This window comes from Hevea brasiliensis, chromosome 5 (assembly GCF_030052815.1).
Source record: "Hevea brasiliensis isolate MT/VB/25A 57/8 chromosome 5, ASM3005281v1, whole genome shotgun sequence".
NCBI classification, from domain to species: Eukaryota; Viridiplantae; Streptophyta; class Magnoliopsida; order Malpighiales; family Euphorbiaceae; genus Hevea; species Hevea brasiliensis.
Window position 1 is genome coordinate 104697971 of NC_079497.1, and position 11876 is coordinate 104709846.

The 11876-nt window shown below is 36.8% G+C and overlaps 1 non-coding gene across 1 annotated transcript; it reads left to right on the forward strand.

Annotated features, from left to right (window-relative positions):
* Positions 1–10336: 10336 nt before the first annotated feature.
* On the forward strand, positions 10337–10443 carry LOC131180500 (small nucleolar RNA R71). The gene has a single exon (XR_009149267.1). It is a non-coding gene; the product is annotated as a small nucleolar RNA R71 (small nucleolar RNA).
* Positions 10444–11876: the final 1433 nt, after the last annotated feature.

Here is an 11876-nt window from a genome sequence, read left to right on the forward strand (position 1 = left end):
GGAGATCAGCGATCACGCTACGTTTCACTTCTTTTCGGGTCATATAGACAATGTCATATTGGGAGAGTATGACTTGCCATTTGGCTATCCTCCCTGGCATGAATGGGCTTTCGAATACATACTTAATAGGATCCATCCTGGAGATGAGCCATGTCTTATGATTCAACATGTAGTGTTTGAGGCGATTTGCTGTCCAAGCTAACGCGCAGCAAGTTTTCTCTAGGAAAGAGTACCTCGACTCACAATCATTGAACTTCTTACTCAAGTAGTAGATGGCCCTCTCCTTTCAGCCGGTATCATCATGTTGCCCCAAAACACATCCCATTGAGCTTTGTTGGACTGCCATATACAGAATCAGCGGCCTTCCTGCCACCGACGGAACCAATACTGGTGGGTTTGACAGGTACTGCTTGATTTTCTCGAAAGCCTCTTGACAAACTGAATCCCATTGAGTGGTGTTGTTCTTTCGGAGTAATCTAAAAATTGGCTCGGCTTTCGCAGTGAGATTGGAAATAAATCTCGATATGTAGTTCAACTTCCCCAGGAAACTGCGCACCTCCCTTTCTGTTTTTGGGGATGGCATCTCTTGAATAGCTCGGACTTTGTCTGGATCAACTTCTATTCCCTTCTCACTCACTATGAATCCCAACAATTTCCCAGATCTATCTCCGAATATGCATTTGGCAAGGTTCAGTTTCAGCTGATATTTACTGAGTCTCTCGAATACTTTCCTCATCACCTGCACATGGCTTTCTTTGTGCATCATATCGTGGAATAATGTGACCATAGCATGTTGGTAGGTGGCGCAAGCATTCTTTAAACCAAAAGGCATGACCCGGTAAGAAAATACCCCCCATTGAGTGATAAAAGCAGTTTTTTCCTTATCTTCCTCATCCATTGGGATTTGGTTATACCCAGATGCCCCATCGATACACGAACATCTGCCCAATCCTGCAGCATTGTCTACTAAAACATCTATGTGTGGGAGAGGGAAATCATCTTTCAAGCCTGCTTTATTAAGATCCCTGTAATCAATACACACCCGGACTCTCCCATCCTTCTTCATTACCGGGACAACGTTAGCTATCCATTGGGGATATTTGACCACTTCTAGAAACCCAGCCTCGTATTGCTTCTTGACCTCATCCCTAACTTTGAGCAGTGTGTCAGGATTCATTCTTCTTAATTTCTGCTTTACCGGGATTGTCCCTGGAATTAGGGAAATCTTGTGCGTCACTATATGAGGGTCCAAACCAATCATATCATCATAGCTCCAGGAAAACACGTCTAGGAATTCTTTGAGCAAACTGATCATATCTTCTAATTCTTCACTCTCCACAACCTTAAGTTCCCTTTTTACTTCTTCCGTGCCTAAGTTTACTTGCAGTGCTTCCCCCACAAGGCACTAGGGAAGGTTCATCTCTTTCATCCCTTTCTTCTGTGAGTTCCACCTCAGAATCACTTGAAGTAATGGCAGTTATGGGGATTTCAAAATTAACCAGAGGAATTTCTGAGTCTATTGAATTATTAGGTGTTAATTGATGAATGGTCCTGAAGAAACGAAAATGGAATATATTATAAGAATGGATTTCAAAAAGGAAAGGAAAAGAGAATTGGATATAAAATGCGCTATTAATTCATTAATATTTATATCATAAGAAAAGGGTCCATTTACAGTATTACACTTGCCACCATGGACAAAATGGTCAAGTGTAGATAACCAAAGGTACTTTACTCGAAATTGAGTACAGGGATGTCCTCTGCTGTCCAGTTGTCTAGTTCTTGCCCTTCAGCCATTGGCGAGACTAGAGCTTCATACAAGGAATCGAGATGGATGACATCAATGGATGGTTCATCGGGTGATTCTTCGATTTTTTCCAGGTTTTCAATAACTGGCTTGGTGAAGATCTTTGTGATTTTCGGGACTACTTTCATTTTCCCGATTTTCTGATCAAACCTTTGATCCCGAAGCATACTCCTCATCCAGAATCGTCCATCCATGAGGGCGTCTTCCTCATAACCCAAGCCGCAATGACCAACCTTCTGGATAGCTGGTATAGGTTCAACAATCCCTTGCAATGTGGCGCCTAACCCCTTGCCCTTTTCATAACCGCTCTTGAGCATCACCTTGGCGACCATAGCCGTAGCCCCTTCATTTCTCGAGATGGTTTCTTGTAATTAAAAAGCCTGGAAAGAGCTTTCCAACGACTCCTCAGCTGCCTCTACATAAGGAAGTGATTGCGGCTTGGTCACCAATATGGCTTCCTCCCCTCTCACAGTGATGATTTTGCCGTCCATAATGTATTTAATCTTCTGGTGCAAAGTTGAAGGAACGGCATTTGCCGAGTGGATCCAAGGCCTCCCCAGCAACATAGTATATGCGGGCTCAATGTTAATCACTTGGAACGTGACGTTGAAAGTGCATGTGCCGATTTGGAGTGGCAAATCTATGTCTCCTAGCACCTCCCTCCTTGTACCATCAAAAGCTCTTACCACCATAGCACTTTGGCGTATGTTTGATCGGTCAACCGGTAGCCTAGCCAAGGTGGCATTAGGCAGTACGTTGAGCGCGGATCCATTATCAATAAGGACCTTGGCCACTATGCAACCTTTACATTTCACCGTCACATACAGAGCCTTAGTGTGCGTTAAGCCTGCAGGGTCTATCTCTTCTTCTGAGAAAGTGACAAAACTAGATGCCTGAATTTGTCCTACTATCTTCTCGAACTGCCCCGGTGTGATGTCGGGGTTCACAAAGGCTTGATCCAGAATTTTCTGCAAGGCTTGATGGTGCACCTCTGAGCTCAGAATCAGTGACAATAGTGAAATTCGAGCAGGTGTCTTTCTTAACTGTTCAACAACGTCGTACTCACTTTGCTTCATTATTTGAAGCAACAGCTCCTCCTCTTCGTTTGATCCGGAAGGTTCTCTTCTCTCCACTTTCTCAACTTCCTCTTCTGTATTTTCTCGTGGCTCTCCCATTTTTACTTTCCCTCTCTTCTTTTCCTTTTCCTCATTCCCGTAACACCTCCCACTTCGGGTTATAAACTCAACTTCTTGCTCATGTGGGGAGAACTTTGTGGCAGTGACTGGCTGAGGGTTAGATTGGGGAGTAGCACCGCTAGAAGGTCCAGTGTAAATCATCTTGAAGTGCTCGTAAGGAGCGAAGCACAGTTTAGGAGGTACTGAAGGTGAGGCAAGGCTAGGAGTCGGTGTACTGCTTGATGCTCCTTGGGTGAAGACTTGGAAATTATAGTTCCAAGGTATGGCATGGGTGTTTGTGACGGGGAGCTGAGGCGGGGTTCGGATAATTGTTACTAGTGGTGATAATGCTGGGGCTGAGAAGGTGATTCTGTGTTTAGAGGTGGAGGCATTTTGGCCAAATCGGGCTGTGTTTACTCCCTCCTCCATCTTCGACCTCGTTTGACATCTCAAGACTTTGAGGGACAGTAATCGGGTTGTGTCCGCAAGTGCACGGGTCACAGTAGTATAGTTTAAAAAAAAATGATATCGATCCCACAGGGAATTGTGCTTTAAATTGGAAATAAAAGGATAAACTAATTAGAATGGAAAAAATTAAAGATATTAAAAATGAAATTTAAAAATTAAAATTGGTATTTGAGGAATTAAAGTTAAATCAAACAATTAACTAAAATTAATTAAACTAGATTACCAAAATTTAATTTGAAATTTCTATTTATGAAATTTGGAGGAATTAAATCTAAATTCAATGAAAATTAAAGTGATTCTAAAGATTGGATTTTCAATATTGTTTGCATGTGGTTTATCCCTAATTTAGCCAAACACATGAGAATTGCAATTTTGAGGGAAATCAATTCTTAAATTTTTGAAACCTTTTTCAAGCATTTCAGAGTTGGTTTTCATTAAATCAAATCCTGTTTTCACGGTATTTCAAACCTAACAAAAACCCAATTAAAGCTCTAATTGATTTTGGAAAGTCCCCTTAATTCTCTTAGCTTATCTCTAACACCAAGAAAACCAAGTTTATTGCAACATTATCTACCCCTAATATTCACTTTTCAGTCCATCTATTAAGGATTAAAGCTTAACTTAATGAGGGCCCATTCATCAAGCAAGGCAACAAACTCACAAGCAATAAATCAAAATATAACAATCTTCATTTAAATGGCTAAATCAGTTCAAAACCACAATACAAATCAATATTTACAAACCCATCTCTAGAATCTCAAATAACTACTCACAAACCATAGTTTCAAGACAAACCCAAATGTATAAATGAATAAATAATGGAAATCTAAGTTAAGGAATAGAAAAACTCAAATATGCAAACAGGTCGTCACTGGAAAGTGCAGAAAACGGGTTCTGCAGCTGTTGGAAAATAGCTTCACGTGTTCTTCTCTTCCTCTCCTTCTTTTCTTGCCAAAATTGCCTCCCTTCCTCCTTATGGAAAGAAAATGATAAAGGGGACTTTATATAGGTGAGGGGACTGCCCTAGAATGGGTAAAAAGGTGGAAGATTCCAGAGAAAGTGAGGTATAAAATCAGAGTAACGGAAATGCCACGTCAGCCATTTCCAGTAAAAATGACATAAGCTGAATTGGTTATGTCACGGGTTGTGTCGCGGGTTGTGTAACAATCTGCCTGAATATCTGACGCTCGACACAACCTGCGACATAAGCTAAATTGGTTGTACTGCAGGTTGTGTAACTCTCGGCCATTTTTTTGCTCAACTTCAAAAATTTTTGCAAGTCAACTCTAATCTCCTCCAAATGGCTACTCTGATCAAAATACATCAAATTTCTACAAATTTAACCTACAAAACAAATAAATTCCAAAAATTAAACTAAGAAGTGTGAAGATTATAAAATTGACTAAATATACGCTAATATCTATAATAATAGCTATGAACAAGGGTAAATTATGTGCAAAAATTACACCTAAATGATGATCTAAAATGCATGCATCAAATTCCCCCATACTCAAACTCTTGCTTGTCCCCAAGCAAAATTTCATTAAAACTCATTTGGAAGGGAATAGAGTCAGTCTTTGAAAATACAAAAATCACAAATCCAAACCACCAACTTACCCCTAGCCACCAACATTCCAAGTTCCCGCCAGTGAAGCACAAAGAATGAAGCAATCACTCTCAACAATTACAAAATAGCTAAGAATTAACCAATCAACCCAAGCAACAAATACCAACCAGCTACAAGAGTCAATTGTGCCAAAACAAACCTAAATGAAATAGATAGCCAATGTGTCTCAAATGGATGGTGAGTAATGTATGGAAGATTATATTGCCAAACCCATATGCAAGCATAAAAGATCTAACTCTACTAATGTAACAAGCATTTTTCAAAGAATCATTAGGTCTTTTTAAGGGTTGTAATGGGGTCAAAATAGGGTAAAATTGTGTTAACAAAGAAAGGGAATAAGGAAAACAAAATATGAGAATAATATTAATCATGAAACTCGAAGTGCATCCTTTTTTTTTTTTTAATAGAAATTTTTTTTTATCAAGAGGAAAGAAATTCACAATGAATCTCAAGTGCTATCACAATAAAGGGACTACTTTTATAATATATTTTTTTATTTTGTATGCGTTCCTATTTCATGTCACACCCAAAATTACCTTTGGGATATTTTGGGGACCATTTTTTTTTTATCAACTTTTCACAATTACTCTAGCACTATTCAAGATGTTTCAATCCTCCAAGTTTTTTTTTATATCATTATTTATTTTATTATTTTTTTTATGCACTTAATTGCTAAAATATTATTCTCATAATAGGTGGTAGTGTTTAGGTTTAATGGCTAGGTAAAAGATTTGGGTTCCAAAGAAATTAGGGAATTAAGGTTCAAGGGGGTTTGCAAGGGTTGAAATGAGATTAAGGTAGGTTAAGGCTAAATGTGAGGTTTAAAATATGAAGGAATGCCTAAATCATATTCTTATCAAATGCAAGTTAAAAATTTCGCTTTGAAAGATCTAAGATGCTTGTTCTAGGAATGGTGAGACGACAATGACCATTTTCTTCCTTAAAGGCTTATTCGGACACTCAAAACTCAAAATAACTAATCAGAATCTGCATACCTAGATGAATGTATTAATTTTCAGCTATTAAGTAAGAGAAAGAATAATGCTTAAAACTTTGTACCCAGCTGGAACTTTCATTCCACTAACCATCTAAAGGCAAGTTGGATTGCTTGAATAAGCAACTTATGGAATTCAAAGACTGGTTTAAAAATTCAAAAATTTTAAATGAATAAATGAAATGCATGAGTGTAAATGTATAGTCAACCTATATGTAACTAAGTATGCATAACTAAGTGTATGAAGCTATATGCAAGTGTATGTATGTGAATATGTACAAGTATGAAGTAATGAATGAGTATGTCACTATATGCAAGTAAAAAAGGAAAAATAAAATAATTTTGCAAAAAATTTACCCTCTCCCCCATACTCAGAATGAATATTGTCCTCAATGTTAAAAGAGTGCAAGGAATGGGATAATTTGGCTATATGTGCAGAAAATGGGTGGCTCATATGTGCATAAAGAATTATTACCCTGTTGCATAAGCGATAGCACAACTTGTGTTGAAAGTGACACAAGCGGAGATGAGAATTGTTACCTCATTGAAGTGCAGCCAATTTAATTAAATAAAATTTGGACAGCTGCTGCACTCATTGCAAAAGAAACAGTGCAATGGAATCCATTAAATCAATTAAACTCAAAAAGTTGAAATGGGGAAGTTAAGCTCAAAAATATAAACATCAAGTGTAAATTCCGAAGGAGCATATCAAAGCAAGTGAGCAAAGTACTAAAGATTCAAAAAAATGTTTGTATGAGCAACTAAAAATAAAAAATAAACTGAATAAGCAAATGTTTCAAGTAAAAGAAAAACAACACAAGCAAAATATTAACTAAACAAGTTACTAAAAAAAACTAATTAATTAAGCAACTAAAGTAAAGACATGAATTTTTTTTTTTTTTACATCAAAATGGGTTAGTGGGATTTTGGGCTTGGGCTTGGGGTAGCTGCTGACCCATTCTGGTGAAGGAAATTTTTATCCTGCAAAACAAACAGGCGACACAAGTTAGAACATAAGGATAGGGGGGTTATGTCGCAGGTTGTGTAACAATCTGCCCAAAATTGTGCCCAGCGAACACAAGCTACGACACAAGCGAACCCGGTTATGTCGCAGGTTGTGCAATCTGCTGCCCAAATTTGACAGATTTAGAGAGTGCCTAAAAAAATAAAACAAATTAGATTTCAAATGATTAAACCTTCATAACATGAATTCTAATAGTTCAACTTGTTATGTTCATCAAACACTCATAAAAAATAATTTTTCAAAGCACCAATTCACACATCCACATTCAAATAATTTTCTTGTTAAACCAAGATGATAAGGTTTGGAAAATTTTTCTCTTAAAATTAACAGAAAGGGCAATGAATCCAGCAATATGCACCAGCAAATACTCAACAAAAGAAAGATGAAAATTATAAGTGAACAAGTTTAAAACTAAAATTTAAAACTAGAACTAAAACAAAATTTTTTTTTATGCTCATTTGCTTGCAATGCATTGCATCCCATCTGCACAAGGAAATTAGAACAATGTTAAACTCTGAATAAGGAATATAGAAAAAACTTAAAACAAACATATATATGAAAGAAATAAAGAATTAATGAAAAATTGTGGGTTATGCACAAAAATGCTAAGTTTAGGTCTTTAGCTTGACCATGCTCAATCAAAATTTCATGGAGAATGAGAGAGAAAGCAAGTTGCTATCTTCTCAATTGGTTCATCAACTGAATAATGCCTCAACCTTTGTCCATTTACCTTGAAATTACCAGATTTTTCACCAAAAATTTCTACAGCACCATGAGGTAAATCTTTCACAATTTTGAATGGACCTGACCAACTTGATTTTAATTTTTCTGGAAAAAATTTTAACCTTGAATTGAATAAGAGAACCAAATCTCTTTCTTTAAAGTCCTTTTTCTTGATATGCTTATCATGCCATTTTTTAGTTCTTTCTTTATAGATCCTAGCATTTTCATAAGCATCAAGTCTCAATTCTTCTAACTCATCATGTTGTAAAAGTCTTTTGTGTCTAGCAGCTTGTAATTTCAGGATTTCCTTTTTCACAACATCCTTCATTGTAGGATTTAATCTTCTTTGGTGTTCAATGGAAGGTTTAGTATTTGGCTCTAGGAAAATCCTATGCATACAAACTGTTGGACTAATTCCCTTTATATCATCAATTGCATAACCCAAAACTCTTCTATATTCTCTCAAAACTCTCAACAATTTTTCATTCTCAATATTAGTCAAAGATGCATTAATTATAACTGGATATGTTCCATTGGGTCCAAGAAAAGCATACCTGAGGTTGGAAGGAAGAGGTTTAAGATCTACCTTTGGGGCATCCTCTACCTTTAATGATGGTGGTTTGACTCCAAAGTTTGCACTTCTTCAAGTTGAAAAATTGTGGCTTCAGGATGTGGTGGAGAACTCTCCAAGTGTTGTGCAAAAGTAGCTATATTGTGATTGTCATCATCAATGCTCCCACCATGGACTAAGCAATTTTCAAGTGGGTCTTGTGGATAGCTTTTTCTGAAATGCTCCTGAACAATCTCATCGATAATGTCTACCCGCAAACAAGACTCAACTACTTCATGTTTCCTTTTCATGGCAGGATTGATGTTGAATATCATTTGATCATCTCCCACTCTAAGTGTCAATTTCTCACCCTTTACATCAATTAATGCACTAGCTGTTGCCAAAAAGGGTCTTCCTAATAAGATAGGAACTTTTGTGTCTTCTTCCATATCTAAAATGATAAAGTCCACCGGAATGTAGAATTTCCCAACCTTGATAGGCACATTTTCTAGAATGCCTTCTGGATACTTAATTGAACGGTCAGCTAATGAAAGATACATGTTTGTGGGCTTCAACTCTCCCATATTCAACTTCTCATAAATTGAAAGAGGCATTAGGCTGACACTAGCTCCAAGGTCACATAAGGCATTTGCCACACAATTATCACCAATATGACAAGGAATGGAAAACACACTCGGATCTTTGAGTTTGAGAGGTAACTTCTTTTGAATTATAGCACTACATTGCTCTCCCAAGTTGATGGTGTCATAATCTTCTAGCCTTCTCTTGTTGGAAAGAATCTCCTTCAAAAACTTGGCATAACTTGGCATTTGGGATAGTGCCTCAGTGAATGGCACATTGATATACAACTTCTTTAGCACTTTAAGGAATTTGCCAAATTGTTTGTCTAGCTTATGCTTGATGAATCTTTGAGGGTAGGGAAGGGTGGGCTTGTAAGGTTCAGGTGGGATGTATGGTTTCTCTCCCTCATCTTGCTCACTTTTGCTTTCTTCTTCTTTTTCATTTTTCTTGCTCTCAACTGAATTTTCTTCTTTTGTGCTCTCTTTTTCTTCTCTCTTGTTTTCACTCTCTTGACCAACTTTCTTACCACTTCTCAAGGTTACAACCTTACATTGTTCATGAGGGTTTTGTGGTTGGCTAGGTAATTTCCCAAAGGATTTGCTTCCTGATGAGCTTGCTTGTTGAGCCAATTGAGTCTCCAACATGCGGTTGTGGACTTGTAATTGATCCATGGTTTGTCTCATGTGTTGCATTTCTTCCTCCAATTTGCTATTCATCTTACTTTGTTCAGCAAAAAATTTCTCCATCATGCTTTCCAAGGTTGGCTTCGGCTCATGAGGTGGAAGGGATTGTTGTGCTCTTGCTTGATATCCAGGTTGTGGCTACCTTGTGGGCTGAAATTGAGGCTGAAATTGAGGCCTATTCTGCTGCACATACTACTGGTTATGAGCATAATTTGAGCTTTGACCTTGTTGAGCAAAATTTGCTTGTGGTCTCCATGTTGAGTTGTTCACATTAGAGTAAGCATTTCCCATAGGTTTCTGTTGATAACCTCCTGCATAAGCAACTTGTTCTTGCAAATAATCATCACCATAAGAAGAGTAATCAACTCCACAACTTTGGATTCCATCTGTGAAGGCAACTTGTTGCATAGTTGTAGGAGTTGAGGTTGTTGCCTTTGTGCAAAAATCACTAAGAAGCTGAGTTAACTGTTCAAATCTTGCATTCATGTAGCTAACTGAGTCAAGTTCATAAATCCTAGCCTTCTTTGGCTCAAGTGCTCTAGGATTTCCCCACAAATGGGTATTATGAGCAATCTTCTCTAATAGATCATAGCATTCTTCACTTGTCATTCTCATGAAATCTCCTCCTGCTTGTGAATCAATTGTGTTTCTTATGGCTGGAGTAACTCTGGTGTAGAAATTCTGAATAATCATCCATTTGGGTATTTCATGATGAGGACATTGCCTTTCAAGCTCCTTAAATCTCATCCAAGACTCATACAAAGTTTCATCATCTCTTGGCTTAAAAGCTACCATCAAATTCCTCAAATGAGTGGTCTTCCCAGGTGGGAAAAATTGAGATAGAAAAGCTTGAGATAGCTGCTCCCAAGTAGCTATAATAGCTTGTGGAAGTGAGTCATACCACTCCAATGCTGAATCCCGAAGAGAGAATGGAAATAAGGTGAGTCGAATCACTTCATCCAAACTCGTGTTGTCTTTGTGTACCACATATCATCAAAAATTTCTTCAAATGAGAATGAGGATTTTCAAGTGGACTACCTCCAAATTGTGAATTCTGAACCATTTGAATGAGACCAGTCTTCAACTCAAATTGATTAGCTCCAATAATAGGTCTGTTATCTCTCACATCTGCACATCTAGGAAAAGCATAGTCTAACATGGATCTTCTCTGAGGATCATTTTGATTAACAACTACATTTTGCCTATTTTGCTCATTTCCTCCATTATCTCCACCAATAGCTCTATTTTGATTCTCCATATTTTCAATTGTCTCCTCTTGCTCAAATATTTATTGTTCTTCTTTTTCTGCTTCCTTTCTTCTCTTGTATTCCTTTTTGTTGGCTCGACATAATTTTTCAATTTTTGGGTGGAACAACAATTCAATGTCACTTGTGCTTTTCGATCGTCTCATAAACAAGAAAAGTACCTGAAAAACACAAGGAACAATAGTGAAAATAAAAGAAAATAAAAATTCTAATTAGCTTAAAACAATTAAAATCCAACTTAAAAACAAACAATTCCCCGGCAACAGCGCCAAAAACTTGATATTGTGTCCGCAAGTGCACGGGTCACAGTAGTATAGTTTTAAAAAAAATGATATCGATCCCACAGGGAATTGTGCTTTAAATTGGAAATAAAAGGATAAGCTAATTAGAATGGCAAAAATTAAAGTTATTAAAAATGAAATTTAAAAATTAAAATTGGTATTTGAGGAATTAAAGTTAAATCAAACAATTAACTAAAATTAATTAAACTAGATTACCAAAATTTAATTTGAAATTTCTATTTATGAAATTTGGAGGAATTAAATCTAAATTCAATGAAAATTAAAGTGATTCTAGAGATTGGATTTTCAATATTGTTTGCATGTGGTTTATCCCTAATTTAGCCAAACACATGAGAATTGCAATTTTGAGAGAAATCAATTCTTAAATTTTTGAAACCTTTTTCAAGCATTTCAGAGTTGGTTTTCATTAAATCAAACCCTGTTTTCACGATATTTCAAACCTAACAAAAACCCAATTAAAGCTCTAATTGATTTTGGAAAGTCCCCCTAATTCTCTTAGCTTATCTCTAACACCAAGAAAACCAAGTTTATTGCAACATTATCTATCCCTAATATTCACTTTTCAGTCCATCTATTAAGGATTAAAGCTTAACTTAATGAGGGCCTATTCATCAAGCAAGGCAACAAGCTCACAAGCAATAAATCAAAATGTAACAATCTTCATTTAAATGGCTAA